The sequence below is a fragment of the Patella vulgata genome, chromosome 8, assembly GCF_932274485.2.
Source record: "Patella vulgata chromosome 8, xgPatVulg1.2, whole genome shotgun sequence".
Classification (NCBI taxonomy): domain Eukaryota; kingdom Metazoa; phylum Mollusca; class Gastropoda; family Patellidae; genus Patella; species Patella vulgata.
Genome location: NC_065886.2, coordinates 544,701 through 571,433, shown reverse-complemented (window position 1 = coordinate 571,433; position 26,733 = coordinate 544,701). Strand labels below are relative to the sequence as shown.

At 37.7% G+C, this 26,733-nt stretch overlaps 1 long non-coding RNA gene across 2 annotated transcripts; it reads left to right on the top strand.

Moving 5' to 3' along the window:
• The first annotated feature begins 20,431 nt into the window (after positions 1 to 20,431).
• Positions 20,432 to 23,916, top strand: LOC126830001 (uncharacterized). Of its 2 annotated transcripts, XR_007683653.2 has the most exons (4): positions 20,432 to 21,203; positions 22,745 to 22,789; positions 23,244 to 23,339; positions 23,733 to 23,916. It is a non-coding gene; the product is annotated as an uncharacterized LOC126830001 (long non-coding RNA). The 2 variants fall into 2 exon arrangements; XR_007683652.2 differs by lacking the exon at positions 22,745 to 22,789 and having other exon boundaries at positions 20,437 to 21,203.
• Positions 23,917 to 26,733: the final 2,817 nt, after the last annotated feature.

Genomic DNA, 26,733 nt, shown 5'->3' with positions numbered 1-26,733 from the left:
ACATTCCACCGATATGTATCGATACATTCCACCGATATTTATATCGATACGTAATATGGCCGTATCGTTGAAAAAATTATTCAGTTAAGAAAGACCGTGGATTGGAACCTACGTGACGAAAGAAGACGATCTCGGCATGGTTTGCCAATCTTCCACGCTGCGTATGAATTCCAGGTACCGGTAGATATTATAATAATAACTGGATCATACATTGATGGATTCATTGACCAATTGTTAGGTAAATTTAAATCTTCATTGAATATAATCCCCTGATAGAACATCGAATACACCGAGAAACAATCATTTAATAATATATTTTCCTGATGGCATCTCCAATGCTGATTTCAATGACACGTGACATAGGCTATATCATCATCGCGCAGAATGTTTTTTTAAGCAATTTCAAGTATGGTTGTCACGTGACAATTGTACCGTGTGTCTATCATTAGGCTATATCATCATCGCGCGGAATGTTTTTTTTAAGCAATTTCAAGTATGGTTGTCATGTGACAATTGTACCATGTGTCTATCATTGGCGAATGAATAAAAACTTTTGCAAGTTACGTGACTTGTTGCATGATAGCCAGACAACTACAAATTGTGTTTTGAAGAAATGCCATGGTGCCGTATTAGCCTATTTTGGCTACATGTACAGCATTTTCTAATACTGGCAATAGTAGAAAAATACTAATATTTTAGATCATCGACTTATGAAACGCGAACGTTTCATCGAATAAACGAAGACGGTAATTTATTCTGGAATATTACCGACGTGAACTTCAAGTTGGTACGTGAATTAAATATGGAAAATTTTCAAATTAAGGTGTACCTCTGTCGTTATTTTTGTGGTAATCACATACATACTGCATTCTCCATAAATTACCAAGAATTAATTTAGTCTAGTTATATCAAACGGAATAGACACTTATAATTAACCCATTTCCTACGGGATCACAATTGACACAACATTATTCTGGCCGTTTGTTTCAAAATAGATTAAGAACCCCGATGCTTGCTTACTCATCTCAAATGTCTTGAAACAGAATGTAGTTTGAGATTATTTGGGGCATAATTAGTGATGTCACCATATCGCGATACGTATCGCGTATCAGTTTGCCGTATCGTCAATACGTATTGTATCGAAAATGAACTGTATCGACACAGCCCTAGCACTAGCGCGGCGTGCCATCAACAACTACAGCAAAGATTCCCTCAAAACTGAACTTGGGCACATTGAAGAAGTTTAGTGCAGAAAACCATCAAGACTACCACTAACAGTGCCACAGAAACCACTAAACCAAAACCTGACAAACCACCAGTAAGAATCACCATACCATTTCAAGTTATCTTATCACCTTAGGAGACTCCTCAGCCCAACAGGGATCCAAGTCACATTCTCTAAAGGATGAACCCTACAAGACATCCTAAAGGCAAATGGTAAGCTTTCTCCGAACAAACCACCCCCTCCAAAAGACTGTGTTTATGAAATTGCCTGTTCGTGTAATAGTAAATACATAGGAGAAACTAGACAGCCCCTGGACAAACGAATCAGTCATCATAAGTCTAAATCCTCAACTACTAACTCAGCTGTAGCCCAACATCACCAATCTAACCAAGGACATCGAATAGAGTCATACAAAACCCTGGCAGTTAATCTCCCCGTAGAAAAGACACGCAAACTATTTGAGGCGATACATATGAGAAGAAGCACACCAGATCTTAACCGCCACATGGGGATATTTTTGTCAAACGCGTACGATCAAATTATCAAATAATCAAATCATAAATATGCAATACTTTATTCCTAATTACTAATCACTTGTGATATTACTTTTTCATTTTTATTTTGTTTTCTCGTCACTAGTTTTTAGTCCATTTAATTAATATGATGTGCAGTTCAATCAGATGCCTATACCAGCGCAAACCTTTGGAATCACTCTGTTATTATCACTGCAATTATTATCTGGCTTTATCAATACATTAGACCCTATCCTCAATCAGTTGTGCCTTTTTTTTTTCTTTTTTTTTTTAAAAGTAGGTGTATATATTATTGTGTAAACACCAATAATCCCTATCACCAAAACTTAGATTATGTACACATCACCAATACTCAGTGGCTTTTGGAAAGTTAATTAGTCCCTTTTATCTTGTTTTTGTATATCATAACCCCATTGTGTCATAGGCCTTTGATCTTGTTGTTGTCATGTATGGTTTCAACCTTGTTATTGTAATTTTGTCTATACATGTAGCTTCAAATTTTGTTATATTGTATTAGCTTGAAAACGTTGAGAGAATACTCTTCGAAACGTCGCCTAAATAAATCAGTAGCTGTTTTCCATAAGTATGTTTATAGTTTATTTATCTGCCCAGTTACTAAATGCCACTTAAAGAACAATGCTTGTGAAATGTTTTAAACAATCCACTTCACTGACACTTCAAAAAGATGGTCTGTTTCCACAACATGTCATCGTCACTTCTGAAAGATAGTCCATATACAACTGCATGCCTAAGTCATTTCGAAACTAAACCATGGTTCAAGTTTAATTCAACAACTAGCCGGCACATAGGGATATGTAGCAGTGGGGGAACGCAGGAGAACCTGGAAAAAACCCACTTTCTCCGTCTCATGCAGGAGCGGGGAATCGAAACTTGACTCAATAAGAAACCTTATGAACTTTAAGAAGGGAGATCATTTAGAACACACAAGTAGCCAGCTCCAAACCCCTACTAGATCCCTCTCTTATTATTGTGAGGTATTCCCATGTATATTGCATATATGGTTGCAATAATTTACCTCTGCCTTTTTTGTTGTTAGTGCATTTTCCACATCATTGAAGGATGGAGTTCTCTGTTTATAAGCAAAGCACAGCCCCTGCCCTACTCACTTCATCCATATATTTTCTGAACGCACCAGTTTTATATTCCCCTTTCTATTGCGGCAAATTTAATATTTAGTCGGTATATTTACGACAATTATTTCCAAAAAGAATTGATAGTTGAATTCCGTTTCGGCCTACAATAGATTCACACGGCATGTACATTGGGCATTATTATTTCAAATTATACTGTGCCACCATGGGTATAGTACCACAGGTCTTATTTCAGACGTGGAGAGCGGGTGACCCTAACCGGTCGCCACATCCTACGTACAACACATGCATCTTTTCTTACTACATATCTTAGTAACCTTGTGATCGTCTAGAATTTATCTCTAGTTGTCTTTGCTTCTGCTTCACGTTGTGTATTTACTTCTTACTGTTTTCTTAAGACATTTGTCTTACCAGGAATAACAATGCAACGTTTTGTTTTTACATTTTATATATCATATAGCTGCTTACAAACGGTACTCGCTGGTCGAGTCGGCTGATAGAAACTGCTACATCTTTTCCCTTCCAGAATCTGTCTGTTGTTTGGCGATTGCTCCCAAATATAATAGTTTTGTAGCTTGGGTTTTGGACCTTCAATAAGCTAATTGGGTCAAATATGATGTAAATAATTAGAGAGATTAGTTAATTGAGCCAAATGACAGTCAAAACGTACCCTTATATGGTAATGGAAACATACTGGAGAAACTTCCCATGAGATATCTGTTATCAACCTAGAATTGAATGTTTACCATATTATGACTTTTTTTATGTAACCATCTGTCACCCATTCGCTAACTTGATTTAAGTACAAATATGTGAATCTACTAACTTGCCAGAGATATTAATTAATACAATATAATGCCATCATTAATTATAAGAGCAAAAATTCTAACAATATTAATACATGGGTCGGAAACGTAAGAACGAGTCAAATATACATGTAGACGTTTGTTTCAAAATGTTCTTAAATGTATGACTAGTATGCATGTTGTAAGCTCCTCTTACAAATAAACTTGAAATTTCTATCAATGATTGTGATATTGTACGTCAAGGTAACTAAAAATAACAACAGACTATTTGTAAACTCAAAATGGAAATTTGGCATCGGTATTATTGGGCGCTTTAGCCTGGCTCACCCTACTCCACACACTGGCTCACACATAGGCGATTTCGGTCGCTGACGATGAAAAATCAAAAACTCGCCGAGTGTGCATACTTGATTGTAAGCCATATTTTGTCACCAGCAACCATCACGGCGATGGTCGCCAATATCAGACTTGTTTGATATGATCGCCAAAGTCGTCGCTTCATCGGCAAGAAATCGTCTAATGTGCTCATTTCGGCGACAAGTTAAGCGACAACGAAGAATATAAATTCACCTATTAAACCAATCATTTTTGGTTATTCTTCTCATGTGACATAACCACACACAAGATTTCTCAGATTTTTTTTTCTGTTACATGTACAGTATATATAAGTGGCTTGGGTAATCTAATTTAGCCCTAACTGACTAACTGAAATTAAGTTTTGGAATTCTGGCAAAGCTGTCAAATACATATGGTAGGCCGGGTGGATTATTCCGTCTATATAGCAATCTACTCAATAATAATATAGTCTTAGGATTCATAGATGGTAATCAGAATGGGCTTTTTTTTTCAAGTACCTGTAGCGAGAAAACAGAAGAGTGACCGTCAACCACTTTCCTGGGCTTATTGATCGTGTGATTAAGGATTGATTATATTTAGGATTCTCTGGAATATTTCTGGACTCATCCTTACATAGCCTTTTTTACATAGTTTTTTATGCATGTAAGAGTCGCCCAATTTGAGCTAGTTATTTAGAATACTATAAACACACTGCACTCGAAGGGCATTGTACTAAGAAGATTACGCCGCCGCTTGATCATTATGTACAAAACAATATTAATTGAAGTATTCGATGCAATGACGAAAAATATGAATTTGTGTGACAGGTTGTTTCTTTCGTGATAGACAAAGTCGTCGTGTAGTGTGCTCACTCCACTTAAATTGCGGCGATATTTGTCGCTAGACTCGTAGCTTAAGTTGTGGCATAGTGTGCGCCAGGCTTTAATTTTGCTGATAGAAAACTAAACAATATCCAAAAATACACTAGAACTCTGAAGGAGTACTGACATGTTTTGGTACCCAGGTCACGTCAAGACACGCCTTGTCGCATCAACAATTAAGCTACACCATGAATTCTTGAGTATCTAGTAATCCAATATCTATTAAATTGAGAAAAACCTGTCATTTTTAACTATAAATAAAACCGGAAGTTATACTTCAAGACCGAACTTTTTGTTAATAACTATTAGTTGACATCAGAGTCATCATATATATAAAGGTCAAGGTCACCAGATAGACGTTCAAAAGTCGTAGAAAATTCAAAGTGAAACAAGAAGTAAAGAAAATCGAAATTTAAAAATCGGCTTCCTAAGAATTGTTGCCACTTTTCAAAACATCAAACAGTTTTCAAAAATCAGAACAAAATCGCAGCTGAAGGGGTTGTTTTGTAAAATCCAATATGGGGGCCAAACGGTTGAAAATGTTATCGAACAAGGTCTTTGAAAATGAAAGGTTATATGTGAAGCTAACACTACCATGTGTCATTTTGGTTTATTTTTAAAATCGGAAGGCATCAGTAATTTCCGGAGGTTTCCGAAAGCCGTAACAAAACTTTTTAATATGCCATTTTGAAGACATCAATGTATTCATTAATCCCACCAAATTTCAACTCTATACATGGCAAGATGTATAGTGTGTAGAACTGATGTAACAAAGTACTTTTTGAACGGTCATTTAGGTGCTTATAACTTGGTGACCTCCCGCCAGGCTTCTTGATAATATGTATAATATTAACCTTCTAACTCTAACTGTAACCTGGGTATCATGTAATCTTGTGTATATAGCACTAATAATTTTCACATTCAGATAATATCTAATCTTTGTTTAAAAATTCGTAAAAACTGTTTAAAATCACCATAAGTCGTTTAATTTGTACTTCTGTCAAGTTTAAAGCTGACCATTCAGTTTTGATAATGAGTGTCCAATTTACAAGTGTTTAATTTCTCAATCATTGTTAAAAAATAAACAACCCAACAAATTAGATGATTTTTGGTGATTTTAAACGATTTTATACTCCCACATTGAAATGTGGTCGTATATTGTTGTCTGACCGGCCGGCGTCCACAATTGCTTGTGGACGCTCTATAGCCTAAACTTTATATCCAATTGACTTTAAATTTATACACAGTGTTTAAGGTCATGAGACAAAGAAGCCTATTCATTTTCAGTGATTTTCGATAATTATTGCCAGAGTTATGGCCCTTGATCACTTCAAAAAATCTTGTGAACACTCTAGAGGTTAAAGTTAATATCCGATTGACTTTAAATTTATACACAGTGTTTAAGGTCATGAGACAAAGAAGCCTATTGATTTTCACCGATTTCAGATAATTACTGCCAGAGTTAAAGCCGTTGATCACTTTGAAAAATCTTGTGGATGCTCTAGAGGCTAAAGTTAATATCTGATTGACTTTAAATTGATACACTGTGTTTAAGGTCATGAGACGAAGAATTCTATTGATTTTCAGCGATTTCCGATAATTTTTGCCAGAGTTATTGCCCTTGATCACTTTGAAAAATCTTGTGAACACTCTAGAGGCTAAAGTTAAAATCCGATTGACTTTAAATTTATACACAGTGTTTAAGGTCTTGAGACGAACAAGTATATTGATTTTCAATGATTCTTTATGACTTGAACAGCTAAATCCATGATGTTAAAAGTTTCGTATACTAAACGTTAGCATGGGGCAGAACTTTATAAAAACCAAACAAATTCTAATGGTTTTCTGATAATTACTTAATGAGTTGTTACTCTTAATCAGATTTAAATTTATTATAAATGTTTCATTACCGAAAAAAGTAAAAATATGCGACAACTCTTGTTGACTGCCCGGACAATATAGCTGCTGTGGGCGTATGTTTCGTTGTCTGGCATTGCTGGCAACCTATCCTTACAAATTTTTGAACAAAGATTAGATATTAAATGAATGTAAAAGAAATTAGTGCTAGATACACAAGATTAAATGATACCTGGGTTACAGTGTCTGTATGCACTGTTCTTACAGTTCCCTCCCCTGGGGTGTAGGGGGTGATAAGAATATACCCTTCGTAGTTCCTGCGTGTCGTAAGAGGCAACTAAAAGAATCCCTGTAATGGAGCAACGTGTTTGCTGTGCGTTGCGACCAGTGTCGGTGGAGAGTGGAATCCTGGTAATTGAGTGGGGATTTGACTTGCGAGTCCTTTCTCTGCAACACATTACTTTGGCCCATGGTTCACCTAGACGGGAGATCAGAGTGGCTCACTCTGATCAATCGGCTTTGGTCGTTTTTAGCTCTGTAGAATGTACGTTTTTCCAATTTCATTGCTTTGTTTTTTTCGCTCAGCAAGTTTACCTTTGTGTCCGGAGTACTTCCTATAGAGCGGCGACTTGGGTCAATCGGGTTGGTTAAGTATTTATACTTAATGGCTTGAGTATTCCCCTCGTCGAGCCCTGAGGCCATGCGCTGGTTATCCGTGCTAGACCTCCCCCTGGTAGGCAGGGACGACGAGGGGTGAATTTTAAAAAATATATTTAATGGATTCCCCAATCCCCCCCACACCAATTAATAAAAAGAAACAGAAGCGTCCTAATTCAGAGGACGTTTCTGATTTATTTACAAACACTTTAAAAATATCAAAGACATAGCCGAGGTTTCTCTTAATTGAGAATCCCTCTACTGCAGACCTATCGAAGGTATCACCATTTTTAATAGCTAAGGGCATAGCTGGCATTGATAGAATGCGCTAAGGAACAGCATGCTACCATGCTGCTTAAATCAACATCCTTAGCGGACATTCCTATCAAGGTATCTCCACATAGGTCTTTAAACTCAAGTAGAGGTGTAATTGGCTGTCGGGATCTTCAAGGCAGCAGTGAGGAAGAAATGGTGGAATACCTTTCTGCTCAAGGTGTCTAACATGTTAAAAGAATTAGTGTACGCCGAGGAGAAAAGGTGATTCCCACAAGCACCTATATCCTCACTTTTAATCGTCCCGACATTCCAAAGACTCTCAAGGCAGGTTATCTTAACATACCTGTTGATTCTTACATGAGTAACCCATTACAATGTTACAAATGTCAGAAATTTGGACATAGCAAAACCGTCTGTAGAGGTAAGGACACCTGCACTCGCTGTGGTCATGATGGCCATGAGAGCGCTACCTGCCAGGCAGATTTGTGTTGTATAAATTGCAAGGGTAGGCACTTTGCTTACTCTCGCGAATGTCCAATATGGCAAAAGGAAAAAATAATTCAACAGGTAATGTCTGAGCGTAAAATATCATATTATGATGCTCGAAAGCAAGTAGACTTAACTGCGCTCTTTCCCATTCCATCTCAAGGGAAATCTTTTGCAAGCGCAGTGAAAGTATCTACCAAAAGCATCTCAGTTCAGACAGATATAACCTGGCCAAATAAAGGGAAAATGTCTTTCATATCATCAGATCATGTTAAAGGGGTATCGAGCGCCTCTCAAACAAAAGAGAGCTCTATCGAAACTATTTCTTTGACTGGCGAGGGTTCATCCTCCTTGCCTCAATCTGAAACTGTTGGGATCATTCCTAACACTTCCTCTAAGAACGGCAAGGGGTCATCTCCCTCGCCTCCCCTTGAAGCTGCCATCCTTGATTCCAGTTCTGCTGGGTCAGGATCGCAGTCTAAAGGTAATTCTTCGTCAAAGAAAGAAAAATTAGCAAAGTTTCGAGAGGGAGGGAAGAATGGTTCAAAAGACCCTGTCTCTCTCTATAATAGATACAGTATGGGGATGATCTGATGGACGGTATTACCGTCGTGGATGTCCATACGGATCCACATGGTAAGTCGTCAAAAAATAAAATTCCCTGACAATGGTAAATTCCATTATTCAATGGAATTGTCGTGGTTTAAAACCAAATTTTAATGAAGTCCAATTATTAATTTAAAAGCACAATCCTTTAGCTATTTGTTTACAGGAAACATTTTTACGAAATTCTGACACTTTGTCTTTTAGACATTTTGTTGGTTATCATCATCACTCAGTTGGTGATGGTAGAGCTCATGGTTTCTATTATTCTTGATGGAGATATCCTTCAGAGTCAAGTCACCCTCAACTCGCCTTTACAGACAAGACAGTTGCAGTTAGAGTGACTTTGCATATTCCTATAACACTCTGCTCTGTATATCTTCCACCAAGTTTACATCTTAATCCCAGAGATCTTGATGACCTTGTTGCACAACTTCCTCTCCCGTTTATTATTACGGGAGATTCCAATGGTCATCATTCACTCTGGGGTAGTCCAGATGATAACAACAGAGGTAAACAAATAGCGGACTTCATTAACATTAATAATTTTTGTTTATTAAATGATGACTCGCCTACCTATCTACATCCTGCCACAGCTTCTTTTTCTTCCCTCGATCTCACCATTTGCTCTCCGGTCCTTTTTCAGGATTTTTCATGGAGGGTTAATGAAGATCTGTGTGGTAGTGACCACTTTCCTATCTTGATTGATAATAATGGTCCCTCTCCGGTCGAAAGACCTCAGAGGTGGATGTTATTACATCATTCGGTATTCGCATACAACCCCTTTTGTCTGAGGCTGATTCAGCCTTGACAGTATTGCGAATACCCCTGTCTTTAGGACTCCACCGTGGGCTATATCTCCCCCAAAGATCGATTTCGATCTAACTCAACATAAAAAGAGAGATACTAGCTCTATGGTGTTCCAATCTCTCTTTAGAGAGTTAAGGTCTAAGTATGGTGATTATGCTCCTATTTACACAGATGGTTCTAAGGATGGCGACCGGGTAGCTTCGGCTACCGTGACGCCATCTGAGACCATTTCTGTGTGTCTTCCACCTGCTGCTTCAATATTTACAGCTGAGCTCCAGGCAATTCTTCAAGCCTTGGAGTTCATACAATCCTCTTCATCTTTAAAGCATATCATCTTTACTGATTCTCTGTCCTCGCTCCAAGCAATTAACAATAAACAGCTTGAACACCCATTAGTAGCAGATGTTTAGCGTCTGCTACTATCTTACGAGTTGAGCAATAAAGACGTTGTCTTTTGCTGGCTCCCCAGTCACGTTGATATAAGGTGGAATGATCAAGCAGATTTTGCTGCCAAAGCTGCTTTAGATCTTCCCCAATCACCCTTTTTAATACCATATAAAGATATTAAATCATGTATAAATTATTTTATTTATGACCGCTGGCAACGGTCTTGGGATCTTGCAGGCACAAATAAACTTCATCACATTAAGCCTCTCCTAGGAGATTGGCCCAACTCCTATAGAACCAACAGGAGGGATGAAGTTGTTTTGTGTCGCTCTCGCATTGGTCATACCTTTTTAACTCATATTTTTATTTTGAAGCGAGAGCCTCAACCGCAATGTGTTCACTGACATGTTCATTTGACAGTAAAACACATCTTGATTGAGTGCAAACATCTCAAGTATATTAGATCTAAATACTACCGTTGCCAGTCATTACGTCAGCTATTTGCTCAACCGGAGCTATATGATAACATTTTTGAAAGAGACAAACTTTTATTTTCAATTTTAATTGTATATATTTAATCATGTATATCATTTTAAATATTTATATATGTAAAAGATTTGTTATATTTATTTTTAATTAATATATTTTCGGTGATATTTGTTTTTATTTACATATATAAATTCAATTATGTGATATTGTTTTAATTTGTCTCGATAGATTCACCATATGTTTGGCGCAATATAGCCCGGTTGAAGCTGACGTGCCATTAAACAACATTTCATTTCATTTCATTTCTTACAGTTCCTCCCATCGTATTTTGCCATGCTTCCTGCCAGGAGTTGGCGAGCCTACCTTAAGCTAGGATCGAACTAATATTGTCTATAATAAATTGAAGGAGTTGTAATATGGTAATGCTGCCGTGAAAACGTGTACATGTATAATGCACAGGCCGGTTTGATTAACAACAAAAGGAGTTAGGTTATCCCAGGAAAATGTTTACCGACATTCTTTATCGGTTAGAATTTTTTTCTAGCGCACTGTACATGCATTACGTGGGGCCAAAATGTATGCAAACTATGAACAACTTACAATTTTTTAAAAGTGTCATTTCATCTTCGTCTATAGTCCAACAATTATTGGCTGCTATCAAATCCAAACTTTAAATTATATACGATGAGCTTTTTCACATAACTTCAGTTAATCTAAATCAACCATCCATACAGCACAGTGCCATAAATCACTCCGCAGTGCGCTTAACGGTAAGTCACATGGTCAGAAACGCGGGAAAAGATTGGGACTATATTCTTACGCTGTGTTATTCGGCGAAAAGTATTTAGCAAATCTTGACTGTCACCGGTATATGATAATAATGTATTATGACGCATTAAAACGATATGGTTGAGAGGGGGTACACTGTGAAGGTCATAGAAGTGACAGCGTCATGTATTTGTTATTTTGCAAATTATGTATACATATGTGGCCGAATGGGTTTGTTGTTGTACATGCTTGTACACCCTGTCACTCACTAGTGGTCTGAACCCGTATGGAGAAGTCACGTGACAAGCGTGCGACTGACGACAGAGAGACGAGGGAGAATCAGAGAGATTACGAGACAAGCCGACAGCACTGCTGCATTGTTCTTTGTGATTTGCTTGCATAATAAACGTCTACAACCTGTAGTTTGAGTTGGCAATCCTTTCTATCCTACTGCTCGGTTACAATTGGCGTCGCCGATAGGATTGCCAACAAGTTTATGGTAAGAATTTTCCGGTTTTAATATTATCAAATTCGAGTATTTTCCAGAAAAGAAGATGGCGGCGGATTGTGAAGTCCATGTCACGTGTTTGATTAACGATTGTTTTGTGTTTTCTTTTTGTAAACTGTAATTTTTGATGTAGTTTTCAATTGAAGTATTAACTATTTATATAAATATTGTAGTACTGTGACGCGTATATATACTGTTATGAGCTTTTCGAAGCTGGATAAATTTATTACAAAACCATTACCTGAAATTAGTGGCAGACGATTGGCCGTCCCGATTTTATTGTCTGACAGTAAAGGCCTGTATTTAAGAAATCAGTACCGTCTTAATTCTGTTGAAATGAGGTTCGAGTGTCATTCTGGTTTTACCACAGAAAGAGCTATTGAGTTATTTGAGGCAAACTTTCCAACTTATGTACGTGATTTTGGCTCGGTGAGTGTATATGTATGGTTAGCCACTTGCGATTTGTCAGTGAAGGAGGGGCGATATATTCACGCCGGTAATAAACTAAGAGACCCAGTTGCACTCGTGTTAAGACAGTACAGACGATTAATTTCTATTGTGAATAGTAAACCAGGCTGTTCAGTAAAGTTTTTGGAGATACCCCCAGTTTCTATTAGTAGATATAATCAATCGAAAGGACATTCAAACCCCGGAATCTTTGCAGAAGACGATTTCATCCTCAGTGGTTATATCAAGACAATAAATGGGGAGATTAATTTGTTGAATAATTCATTAAATCAACCAACTTTGGGGTTTTCCAACAACTTGTTGAGAGGTCACAAGGGTAAAGGAAGGAGATTGCGATATTCCTGGAATTTTAATCTAATGCTTGATGGTGTACATTCTGATAAAATATTGGCTAAATGCTGGTTACATCATTTGTTTTTTGACATCATTGTTTCTTGCTACTCCAAAATTAATCTAAAAATAGAAATTTAAACCTGGTGAAAAATAGGGGTATTGAAATTAAAATCTAATACTAATAGATTAAATAAACTAACATTTAATGCACATGTATAGTTTGGTACTTTTAGTGATAGCACTATTAGTTGATATTCCAGTTTTAGGTGTGCAATTTTGTGACACTGCAGGTTTGATAGCAGGCATGGCTGAGGGAGGCAAGCCCACGAATGTTTTGGCGGAAGAGTATAAACGCCAAATTGCAAACCTGGAAAACGAATTGTCGTTGATGTCTAGGAGAGTTTCAACACCACGCACCACCAATCAACCACCACCACGTCCAGCATTCATACCATCACCAGTCACCAGCAATCCAGTTGAAACTAATGCTGATAATACAACACAACCGCAGTTCAGAAGTCCGATACCCAACACCTCATCCTTATTGAATAACAGATCTGTAATTGTCGTGGGTAATGATCGCGAACCCAAGAAATATAAAGGTCGCGCGTGTACGGCAGAAGACCCAAAAATCCACGAGTGGATTGAGGATGTCAGTAGTTGTCTGTCCACGTTACAGCTTAGTCCAAGTGAGCAGGCTAAATACGCTTATCGCTATCTTGAAGGTGATGCTAGAGAAGAAGTTAGGATCAGAAATGCACAAGGAGATGTGCATACTATCTTCAGTGTATTGAAAGAGGCGTTTGGCGAAATGCTATCTTTGTCTCAATTACAAAAGCAATTTTTTGAGCGACGTCAACGGCAGAACGAGTCCTTACGGAGTTTTTCTTATGCCTTGAGAAAATTTATGGATCGGATAATCCGGAAAGGTGGATCGAGGGCAGACTAGGATATAACACTACGTGATCATTTCATAGATGGTGTGTACGATGCTAATATCTGCAAGGAGTTGAAGAGACAGGTGAGGGATAACAGTGATTTATCCTTTCTTGATATAAGAACGTTTGGCCTGGAGTGGTCTGAAGAGGATTCCTGTCCTTCCTTATTGGCGCATAACCAGCAAATTGAGTCATTGCCACCGGCAAGCTCATTCAGTCAATCGATGGTTGAGACCTTAAAAAACCATGGTAAAGGCACAGCAGCAACAGTTAGCTCATTTGGAGGAGTTGGTTAAGCAACAGGCATCCAAAACCACACAAGAACGCGTATGCTTTAAGTGTCACCAACCCGGACATTTTTGCAGGAATTGTCCCACTAAAGCAAAGTCGGGAAACTAGCAGAACCCTTTTCTGCGAGCCAAGAGGAGGGTTTCACTAAGTCCAATAATGGCTCTACTCAAGAAGCAAGTTACTGAAATACTGTTGGTAATTGCCCGTCTATAACGTTGGATTTAGGTGGAAAGCCACTTAAGTTTATTGTGGACACTGGTTCGCAAGTGTCTACATTGACAGAGTCATGTTTTAGAGATGTATTTGAGCAGGACGATGTCCAGTTAAGTGATGTCGATTTCATTACGCTGAGAGCAGCAAATGGTTTGATTATTCCGTATGTGGGTATTTTTCTGGCGGACGTAAATGTGGCTGGAAAGCTTATAGCCAAACAGAGTGTTCTAGTCGTGCGCGACCCCATCGATCCCTCGACAAAGAATCACAAGAAAGAGTACCCAGGATTATTGGGAATGAACATTTTGCGCCATTGCTGGTCTTTGCTGGCAGATTTGGATTGTAGTACTTCCCAACATTGTGTACAACAGATAATGTCCTTGCGGAACACTAGTGTATCAGAAAAACCGGTTTCTGGATTTGCTAGACTAGCCAGTTCTACACCTGTTAAGTTACCCGCAGCAAGCGTTTCTGTACTTCCAGTCACGGGAAATGATAATTTTTCCAGTCGGACACGGTTTGCATAGAAGAATTGTGTAATAGAACTCATTTACCCAACGACATTTTACTATGTAATACATTTGGTGTTAAATCGAACGGCCTGTTTCATGTGCAGGTAGCAAATATTTCGGAGGCAGACATTTGGCTTGCTCCTAAAACGCGATTGGCTAAACTTTCCAAAGCTGATGTCGATTCCGACAAATTGAGATTTGTTGTGCAAAATGACGAAATTTTTGTTGAGGAGACAATATCTCGTTCCAAACATCCGACGAAAGTTGGGGAGCATGACACACTACCACATGTGTTCAGTTGGAATTATTGCTGCGTCAGCACAGTGAAGTATTTAGTACGAGTGATTTAGACATAGGGTATACATCAACTGTCAAGCACCATATACATCTGACTGATGAAATTCCTGTGAAACAACCCTTTAGGCGTATTCCACCAGCAATACTAGAGGAGGTTAGACAACATATTAACAGATTCATTGAAGCAAACATTGTAGTTCCAAGTTATAGTCCGTACTCCTCTCCTATTGTTTTGGTTAGGAAGAAGTCAGGTGAGTTGCGTATGTGTGTGGACTATAGGAATTTAAATCTGAAAACTGTCAAAGATTCGTACCCATTACCTAGGATTGAGGAAAGCCTTGATTCTATGTACGGTGCGAATGTTTTTAGTTCTCTGGACTTAGCCTCTGGCTATAACCAGATAGCTATGAGTAACGAAGATCAAATAAAAACTGCATTTACGACGCCACTTGGCCTTTTTGAATACAAACGCATGCCGTTTGGTGTATGCAATGGACCAGCTACATTTCAGCGTTTAATGCAGGGTTGTTTTCGTGAAGATGTGTTTAGAATTCTTCTTGTTTATTTGGATGATATTATTGTGTTTGCTACGTCGTTTACCGAACATTTACACCGTTTAGATTCTGTTTTTACCACATTAGCGCACCATGGTCTAAAATTAAAACCCTCTAAATGCTCATTTTGTCAAGTTAAAGTCAAATTTTTAGGTCATGTCGTGTCTTCCCAGGGTGTATCTACCGACCCTGACAAAATTTCATCCGTGTTACATTGGCCGAAACCACAGACTGTTAAGCAGCTACGGACATTTTTGGGTTTTTGTGGTTCATTAGCCCAGGTTAGGAGCAGAACAGTAGGACGTTAAACTCCATTTCATTTCATTTCATTTACGTTAAAGATTATGCTAAGATAATCGCTCCGTTACAGTTTAATGAGCCTAAAAGTCAGGATATCAGCAAAGGATGGTCCGACCATTCGGATAACGCTTTCCATTCTATAATTACAAAATTAACGACAGCTCCAATTCTAGGCTATGCCGATTTCAGTAAGCCTTTCGTTGTCGAGGTTGATTCCAGTTTTGATGGATTGGGTGCGGTTCTTTCCCAATATCAGGATGGTGAATTGCGTGTGATTTCCTACGCGAGTCGAGCCCTCTGTGGAGCGGAAAGGAACATGGATAATTATAGTTCCCGTAAGTTGGAATTGTTAGGCTTAAAGTGGGCATTGTGCGAGAAATTTCGGGATTATTTGTTAGGGCAGAAGTGTGTGGTATATTCTGATAATAATCCCCTCTGCCATTCACTTAAAGCTAAATTGAGCGCCGTGGAACAAAGGTGGATGTCCGATTTGGCTGTCTTCGACTTCGAACTGAAATTTAAAAGCGGTAGCAGTAATAAAAATGCGGATGCATTATCGCGGAGATTACAGGATGACGTGTTTGTGGATGTGAAACCAAAGATTCAAGAAGTTACAAAGTCGAGTTTTTTGCCTCGAGGTCTTCAGTCTATAATTAATGAAGATTTGTCTACGGTAAAACCCGATCCAGTATATTCAGAATCCATAGCGATGCTTCCTTCGTATACGCCGACTCAACTAATTTCGCTACAACGATCTGATCCAACAATCAATACCTTCCGATCATTTTGGGATGTCAACAAGTATCCATCACGTAGGGAACGTAAGCAATTGAATAAACCTGTAATGACTCTCTTTCGGCAGAGGGACAAACTCTTTACAAAGAATAATGTGCTGTATCGTCGGATTTCTGATAGTGTCAGTGGTGAAGTCCATCAGCTTGTTCTACCCAGTTCCCTCAAGGACAAAGTTTTGGAGAATCTTCATGACAAGGCCGGTCATCAGGGAATCGAAAGAACATTCGATCTGGTAAGGTCCCGCTGTTATTGGCCTGGAATGTGGCATGATGTGGATTCTAAATGTAAGACATGCATTAGATGTGTAGTATCCAAGCCGTGTTTACCTAAACCACACCCTTCCATGAAAAATTTGTTAGCTAGGGCTCCGTTGGAAATCATTGCAATTGATTTTACGTTGTTGGAACGAGCTTCTAACGGAATGGAGAATGTACTTGTTATTACAGATGTTTTCTCGAAATTTACCGTGGCGGTTGCCACTAAAGACCAGAAAGCCTCCACAACTGCGAAATTATTGGTCAAAGAGTGGGTCGTTCGTTATGGTGTACCGCGGAGGATACATTCTGACCAAGGTCATAACTTTGAGTCAAAGGTTATTGAGAATCTGTGTGCCATGTACGGAATTAAGAAAAGTCGAACGACCCCCTACCATCCACAGGGCAACGGTCAAACCGAGAGGTTCAATCGTACACTACACAATCTACTGAGGAGTCTTCCAGATGATATCAAGAAACGTTGGCCACATCACTTACAAGAGCTAACATTTGCATATAATACTTCGACGCATTCATCTTCTGGGTTCACACCCTATTTTCTATTATTTGGGAGGAATCCAGTACTCCCTATTGATGTGCTATTAGGATCAGAGTCCGATTCATCTGAAAATTGGGTAATTGAACATCAAAAGCGGTTAACAAGTGCTTATGAAACGGCGTACAAGAACCTAACCAAGTCTGCTGTTCAACGAAATGAGCGAGACAGGAAAGCGGAGGACGCATCTCTTAACGTCGGTCAACTTGTGTATGCTCGTGCACGTGGTATAGTTGGTCGATCCAAGATTAATGACCATTGGTCACCCTTGGTATATCGTGTAAACCAACGGATATCTGACGATAATCACGTCTACGTGGTACAACTCGTTGATGATCCCGAGGTCACTAAAACACTCCACCGCTCTGAGTTGAGACCATGCCCGATTACCACAGGTAATTGTGATTCTGGTGATAGCAACGGATCAGTTGATTTATCTAAGGGGTCTGGTGATGTGACAACATCGTATAGAGCTGATGACAGCATAGCTCTAGATACAGGCAGCAACATTGCAGATCTCCCACAGAATATTGATACAGAAAAATCGACTATCTTATATGGAGCTGATGATAGCATTGCTTCATTAGCAAGTCCACATGATGACGTAGATGATTTAGAGATCGACACTACCGGTTCTACTGTATGTGACAATAATTTGCTTGATGGTATTCGATGATCCAGTCGGACAAACAAAGGACAGCATGATAATATTCACAAAATCCCTAAATCTTCGGTGAATATTCAAACAGTTTCTGCTCAGCACACTGCGCCTTCGATTAACTATGCTGATACTTTGTTGAAGCTGGGAAATAGTTTAGTTGCGACAACGCTGCGTGAAATTGGTACATTGTTGCGACAGGAGCCAAATGATTAAGACATTATTTTTTTTTATTTTTCTCTTCTAAATGTGTTATATTATTTTGTCATGATCATTTATGTTTGTTGTATATGCGAGCAGTGCTATTGGTTTCATTATCTTTTCATTTATCACATATATGCGAGGACGCATTTCTCTCAAAGTTGGGGAGAGTGTGGCCGAATGGGTTTGTTGTTGTACATGCTTGTACACCCTGTCACTCACTAGTGGTCTGAACCCGTATGGAGAAGTCATGTGACAAGCGTGCGACTGACGACAGAGAAACGAGGGAGAATCAGAGATTACGAGACAAGCCGACAGCACTGCTGCATTGTTCTTTGTGATTTGCTTGCATAATAAACGTCTACAACCTGTAGTTTGAGTTGGCAATCCTTTCGATCCTACTGCTCGGTTACACATATAATACTGTACATTTACATGCATTCAACCAATAAGACAGCGTAAGAATATAGCCCCAATCTTTTCCCACGTTTCTGACCATGTGACTTACCGTTAAGTGCACCGTGGAGTGATTTATGGAACTGTGCTTTATGGATTGTTGATTTAGATTAACTGAAGCTGCGAGTAATGAAGTAATGTGAAAAAGCTCATCGTATATAATTTAAATTTGGATTTGATAGCAGCCAATAATTGATGGATTACATCTAAGTTATAGACGAAGATGAAATGATACGTTTAGAAAATTGTAAGTTGTTCATAGTTTGCATACATTTTGGCCCCACGTTATGCATGTATACAGTGCCTTAGAAAAAGAATCCGACCCTAGCTTCCTCGCCAACGGTTAACATACTTTGTATTCAACTGAAATAAATTACTTTTTTTTAACATGCTTAAATCGGGATAATATCGGCACTCAAGCGATTCACCATGTTCCACTGCGAAACACTGAAATAGGGTGTTTTGCGGTGATTTGGCTAACTGGCATTTCGCTAGCGATTCTCCAAGATTCCGTCGCGGAACAGGGAGTTTTTCCGCCGTGTTCGGCGATTCTAGTCCCAAACTCCAGCAGCGTAGTGTAAGTCACGATTGTCTGTGTTGTAATTAAACATGTAATTAATTCAATATGTCCGTTACAAGCTACATATGATCTGTACACACGTTCCGCTTTACTTCAAAGGAATATGCACTGGTCAGTAAGCATGCCGTGACGAGATAAAAGAAACAATTGTATGTATGAACATGTGTTCGAAGGTATATAAAAATGTGTTGTCTGACAGTTAGGCAGGGAGGAGCACAGTGAAATCTCAATAATATTTTGACTGAATCTCTCACTGAAATTTTACTAAAATCTCATTACTATTTCAAAGTCTTTAATAACATGCATTCTGAAAAAAAAACTCCAAACAATTACAATATTACTATATTATTAATTATCCCTCAAATTTCTGTATTCCGTCTTCTAAATTTTCTTTTTCTTCTAGTGTTGTCCTTTTCTTCGATGATATTAAAAATATATGACCTGAAATGACACAATCAAAATAATATTAAATAAAGATAGGCATGTGCCATGCAGTGTGCTGGTAGAGCATTCAGCTGTTTCAAAATTATCCTGTCAAAAACAAAGCATATATAAATTTTGGGATTAATGTGCATCGGCTGTCACTAGTGGCAGGCATTTAGTAATTACTTATGAATACACAAGATTATAACACTGATAATTTACTCTTAAAATATGTTTTGATTTATTTTTAGTGGATCCGTAATATATATACACAGAACCGTTTTACCTTAGTTTTTAAAAACTAAACATAGCCAGGTCACATACTTTGCATGACGGAAGTTAATATACCAATACACCCAGCCCAATATACTAGAATTTAAACAACTAGCCTATACTCACCATGGCTGCTTTTGAAATTACGCCTTATCATCAGTACATCCATTTTATAATTAACTACTTCAAAATTTATCCAACAAACCATTCTGTGATACACGTTGGTGCTTTGATGGTCATATAATCCAGAAATTGCACAGAAATTAACGAACGTGCACAAACACAAATCTATTATCCCAAATACGCGCCTTTTTTCCAGGAATTTCAACATTTGATTAAAAATGCGGAAGCCTTTCGCGAAACAGTGAAAAAACGTATGTTAATTAACCTGTTAATCTGTTGAAAATAGCAGCACCAATTTATCAATTTAGTAATGAAACATGCACGCGAGGCCCTTTTGTTTGCATGAGAGTTTCATATACTTTACAACCATTATAGAATTAAAAATTTCTTCGTTTGTTTTCTATTCCAAAATGTTTTAAAAACATGTAGTTAAAGGGCGATTCACGAATTTCATAGAGCCTAAGATATAACATTCCGTGTACGTATGACATTTAAATGCCAAAATATAGAGGAATAGTATATTTACCTTGTCTGAAAAGTTCAGTTCAAAATATTTAGGCGTTTGGACGTGAACGTCAAAGTCGCTTATCCGAACACTAGCATTTTTATGACGTCTTTTCGTTGGCCACTTGATAATTGTGACTATTCTATACTGATTGTTAACTTAATCGAATGGTAAAGTATTTGTATTTAATATTTATATGCATAAAAGTTGTATTTTATTTTTAATTTTATTGACTGTGATATTGTTTTTATTTATGCATATAATGTTTTTTTGTGATATGATTTAGCCTGTCTCGTAATATTCACCATATGTTTGGCGCAATGTAGCCCGGTTGGAGCTGATATGCCATAAAACCACATTTCATTTCATTTCACCCTGTTGGCGGTAAGCTATAATTTGAGAAAGGAAAACTGATTGGATGTTTATTTTTACACAGCCAATCGCTATAGTTTACCGGAACATCAGCCTAAAATGTGATTCAATCGGGTCAAACTGAAAGTTGGGAGTTTGGTGTCTTGTTCAATTCATCATGGATAACCCTCCAAAACGTCAAAGAGAACGAACAGTCACAGATATTGCACAAAAAAGAAGAAATAGTACATGCGAGGTTACACAGCATAGAAAAAGACGAATGTGTGTATTTATGCTGAGAAGTAGCGAGATGGAAATTGGAATGATTTCAACAAAGCCAACTTCACGAAGACGTTGCCAATCTGAACTAATAAAAACTTTTAAACTGGTATGATATTTTATTGGAGGAATCATTTGTAAATAGTGTAAATTAGTAGTATTATCTTTTGGAATCATCAATTTTTATTAGAGACGTATGTACTCACAGATTTCATTTTTAACAATTTATTTATACTGAGCGCCATGGAAAACGCATCACTTAGTTTTTCGTATAACAAAATGATCCTGTAAACATATCTTTATTATTTTGCTTCTTATTGTGAACAATATTCAAATGGGAACACATAAATAACAACACATTTGTACACTTATGGATGTTTAATCTGTAATCAAGGGTACAAAGTCAGAGGGGTCAAAACCAAAAGTATGACACAGATGTCAGTAGCGCGTGTGTCCTCCACGGGCCATCATCACGGTAGGCTACAGCATTAACGCGACCCCAGCAAATGTGTAGGGTGGTCCGGTGAGGAAATGTGAAGCCTCCCCACACCATTACACTTCCCCCACCCCATCGATTCGTTTCGAAGACGCAGCAGTCTGCAAGACGTTCCCCAAGACGTCTCCACACACGTTGACGGCCATCAGCGTGATAAAGATGAAAGCGACTCTCATCACTGAAGAGCACACTTTGCCAGTCTACTCTTCTCCATGTCTGGTGTCCTTGAGCCCATATCAAATGCCGCTGACGGTGATGATCCCTGAGGATAGCTCCAACATAAGGTCGTCGTGCACAGAGTCCTACTTCTCTTAGACGACGTCTTACGGTGTTGGCACTTTTTGATCCTTGTCTTCTGACGACTGCTCCACCTGTTCGAGTCGCTGGGCGGAATCTGTCAAGCAGATGTAGCGGTCTTGAGCCTGGGTTGTAACTCGTTGTGGACCAGGACGTTGACGGTCACGTGTTGATCCAGTTAATCGAACAAGTTCCACCAACCTTACAATAGTGGACTGATGACAATTGAAGTGTCTGACAATAGCACGTGTAGACATGTCAGACCTGGACATTCCCATGGCTTCATTCCATTGATTTTCAGTAAGTCTCGGCATCTCTAGCTCAATTCCTTCACACGTCCAACAACAAATTACGACAGATGGACGTTTCACAGTTAAAGTACTGCACATTAAGTTGAAAACATGCTTTTAAAGGGCTCACACACAATGCTGCACGTGAATATTGGGTTTTTCATGTGCATCTCGTGCAATATATTTTTGTGCACACGGGCCGATATTTTTTGCGTTTGGGAGCATTGTGTGAAACAATAGTTCATAGTATTGCATAATATTATACATACAAAACCACCTAGTATAAAATATTTGGGAAAAAAAGTGATGCGTTTTCCATGGCGCTCAGTATATTTTCTTTTTTAGTAACATTACATCTATAGTTTCATTCAGTTACTAGTTAGTTTTTGTTGGCTCTGTTCGATATAAAAAAAATAAAAGGGCCAAGATTATTTTCAATTTATTTTTCTGTGTGAGTTGCCATCCCATTTATTTCTATGCATATGTACTGAACTATAGGCCTACCAGTACATGATGTTAACATAGGAAAAAATAAACATCAAATACAAAGACTTATTTATTTTACAGGCACACAGGAAATATATTGAGTCATTCCATGCCAGTAAGTTCCAGGTAATTACAACCAATACAGACCTGCAATTGTAGTTCAAACTAGGCCTAGTAGTTACAATGATTTTTTATGATTTTCTAGTTTGGCTGGGTGGCCGAATGGTTATGGATCAGGACTGAAATGGGGGTTTAACATCCTACTGATGAAGTCAGGCATATGCCATACTGTGTGCTATGAGGGAAATTTTGCCTGGGCAGCAGCACCATGCCCTACTCTTGCATTGAATTAGAATGTCTGTCATTGAGTCCAGTTGTGTGATTGCACTAAAAACCTATGCGTAAGAGAATTATTGAAATAAAATTGAACCATGTATTTTAAGTCCTAGTTAGACCTAGTTTGTGTTGAGTGGACATTAAACCCTCTTTTTTCACATTCCTTCTTTAAAAAGTACACTTTTAAATTGAAAGAAAGATGTTTCACATCAACAATAATAATTTATTTGACATTATTTTGCAGTCCACTGGTTTACCATGCAAAATGTTTGTTGGTAGCAGTTGATTTTAATTTGCATACAAATCGAGAACCACTAAAAGGAGCTGACACAAACATTAGGTTAGTTTTCCCCTTACTTATGTAATAACATTCAACAATATCTAATAAATGACCCGTATGACAGTCATGTAAGAAACTAATTGGTCAATTTTAACCATGGATCAAATGTGTTTATAAAATATGAGAAAACGTTAAATTATTGTGTCTCATCTCGGTACATTCAAACTGTGATTTTGGAGCTGGCTCACGAACCTTGGGGTCCAAGAAAGTTTTTCTACATTATCAATCCTGGTTTTCTAAGGTCAGCAATAAAAGGGGGGTGGGTGATGATGTGTATACCATTAGCAGCATGATACAGTTCTCCTGACAATTGTAATTTCGCAGTTCGAACAATTTTCCACATATAATACTGCATGACATATGCCCATTTCCTTTAATCTATTTATTTTTCAGATATAAAAAAAAATACTCAAAAAGATCGGAATATTGTCAGCAGTACCTTTAATCTGGGGCAGTCATACCCAGACCCAGCTGATCCAACGAGATATTGTGAAGAGACAGACCAAAAAATTTTAAGAATGTTACAGAATATAATATATTCTAACCAAAATTAAATACACAATATAAAACAGAAATATGTTTAATAGCATCAATGTTTATTTAAACATGCATTATACAAGAAGTAAATGTGTCTATTGCAGGTCTTTCTTTAGGTCTGAAATGTTATATAAACTACATGTATTAATTAGACATTTATTATAATCAACTCTTGATGTCATCTATGGTGTCCGATTTTCATTGGATTTGAATCTGATCTGCCGTTCATTATCTGTTGATTAAACGCAACAATGGATAATAAAGACTTTATTATCATGACAGCAGTAACAATGACAATTGAGGCTACAGTCATTTTCATAATAAGGTTTTCTCAGCTTGTAGTGAAGCAATTTAGCTGAAATTCTCAGCATATTCCATATCATCTAGTTTTAACTATTACAGTAAGAACTGCCAGCTCTTAAACTAATCTTCCATAATGTATCTTTAACTATTATAAAAGAATGTTTTGTTTGATAATTTGGGTAGGTCTTTTGCAGACTATATAGTTTGATATTACTTGTCTGATTATTTCTTCCAAGTCGACCTTGCCTCTAAAACTGACGGTATACAGCATGGCGAAACCTTTTCTGTTCGTCGTCATATGGCACCCTAATAAATGTCATCTCTTGTTTGTAATGCTATCTAAACTGCCTCATCTAAACAATACTGATCAATTTTCCTGAAAATAAAATGTTAAAATATGTAAAAATGTATTAAGGTTTTATATAACTATTAGTTGTGTCAAATATTTTTTTTTGTATTTTGTAAACAGTTTGTCCTGAATGTAAATATTAAGAGTCTCTGAGTAAACCAGTTGTTGATGTGATAATTATTTGGTTGTCATCAAATCACAAGTTACCATAAAGAAATAGTGAAATCACCGATATTCCATCTATAAAAGTTAACACTGCGTGAAGTTTTAGATTTTATACATGACATCTACTTACCGGTCTTAGAGATAAGCAATTTTGAGGCGAAAGTCTATAACATAGATTTTTTGTCGGTGGTTGTGGACAGGGCTCGAAATTCATTTTTTCGATCGAAGGCCAACTTTGGCCTACGATAGGCCAAAGTGCAACCTTGATCCAAGGCCAAAAATTGAAAATCCAAGGACAATTTTTAAGTCATGAAATATGATGTTATCAGCTTATTCAGAAGGTTTCAATATGTCATATGTGAATCTGTTTATTGTAGATCACTAGATCTTTCTCAGTCAAAATGTTGTTACAGGCCTGACTATCACATCACGTTCAATATTTTTATTCCGTTTACAAAAATAATGCATCCTTACAGTTAAGAGGGGGGGGGGGGTAAAATTCATATCGTACTATCATAGCCTACTGTTTTTAGTATGATATTTTATTCTACTCAAAAATATTTTTAAAATCGGCATGTAGCCATATTGAGAGTTGAAAGTATTACTATATCAGCGGTAGAGCTGGATGAAATATCGATATAAATCGTTAAGATATGCCAAAAAGCACTATCGAGTATTGTTCTCTTCGTCTATTTTTCGTGCGTGCGTAGGAGTCGACTCAATGTTTTCTGTGACTTAATCCTTCGTATATATAACAATACAATACCCTACATCGGTCACTTTATATTTACTTCAAAGTCTCAATCTCAATGTAGCATTTTTAAAAAAATGTTAAAATAAATTTGCCCTCATTTAAACATTACTTTAGTTTGAAACAATAATCGCCATATCATGGAATTCGCTAAATTGGAGATACCCGGATGTGTAAATATTTCAGAGTTTTTTCCCTTTCAGAATTCGTCTGCTCATTATAAATGACATAGCACTGATGAATGACAAAAACGTTTGTATTTCTTCTTTCGGAATCAAGGCTACATTATTTTAATAATAATAAACAATTTACGAATTCGTGATATCAAGCTCTTTAGGCTAGTAAATTTTCTTCAGTTTTTGCATGCGAATCGACAACGAATTGTCCGCCATGTTGGTATTTATTGCGCTCACATACGCAATGTTTTGAATCGACTCATGCTCATTTTATTTTGGTTTCTGCACCTACATAGGCATATCAACGGTATTTCGTCATTCAGAACTAAGGCTACATTATTTAAAAAAAAGAACAATAATAAGGTTGTGTTGATACTATCAATTGACATTTCAATGGCGATTACCGATAGTAAAAATAACTCGCGATACCCAGCACTAATCGGCGACCATACATGGCCGTGGATAGTTAAAAGTCGGCCATGAATCTGCGGCCAAATTCTAAAATTCGGAGGCCATGGACGCCGAGGCCGACGGCAGTGTCGAGCCCTGGTTGTGGAGACGTGACTGGTGTGTCTCTAGCTGCAATAGTCAAACCGTCGCAAATTTCAAGCAGCAATTCCATTCTTTTTTTTTATCATCCAGCTGATGATGTAATGAAATATTTTTTTTTTTGTAATTATATAATAAATAAGCTCACATGACAGCCAAAGAATTGAAAAGAATTTGTTTTTATACGCCAACATTGAAATGTGGTCATATATTGTCGTCGCCCCCGTCAGTCCGTCCGTGGACGCTCTAGAGGCTAAAGTTAATATCCGATTGACTTTAAATTTATACACAGTGTTTAAGGTCATGAGACGAAGAAGCGATTTCCGATAATTACTGCCAGAGTTATGGCCCTTGATCACTTAAAAAAATCTTGTGGACGCTCTAGAAGCCAAAGTTAATATCCGATTAATCTTAAATTTATACACAGTGTTTAAGGTCATGAGGCAAAGAAGCCTATTGATTTTCAGCAATTTCCGATAATTACTACCAGAGTTATGACCCTTGATCACTTCAAAAAATCTTGTGGACGCTCTAGAGGCCAAAGGTAATATCCGATTGACTTTA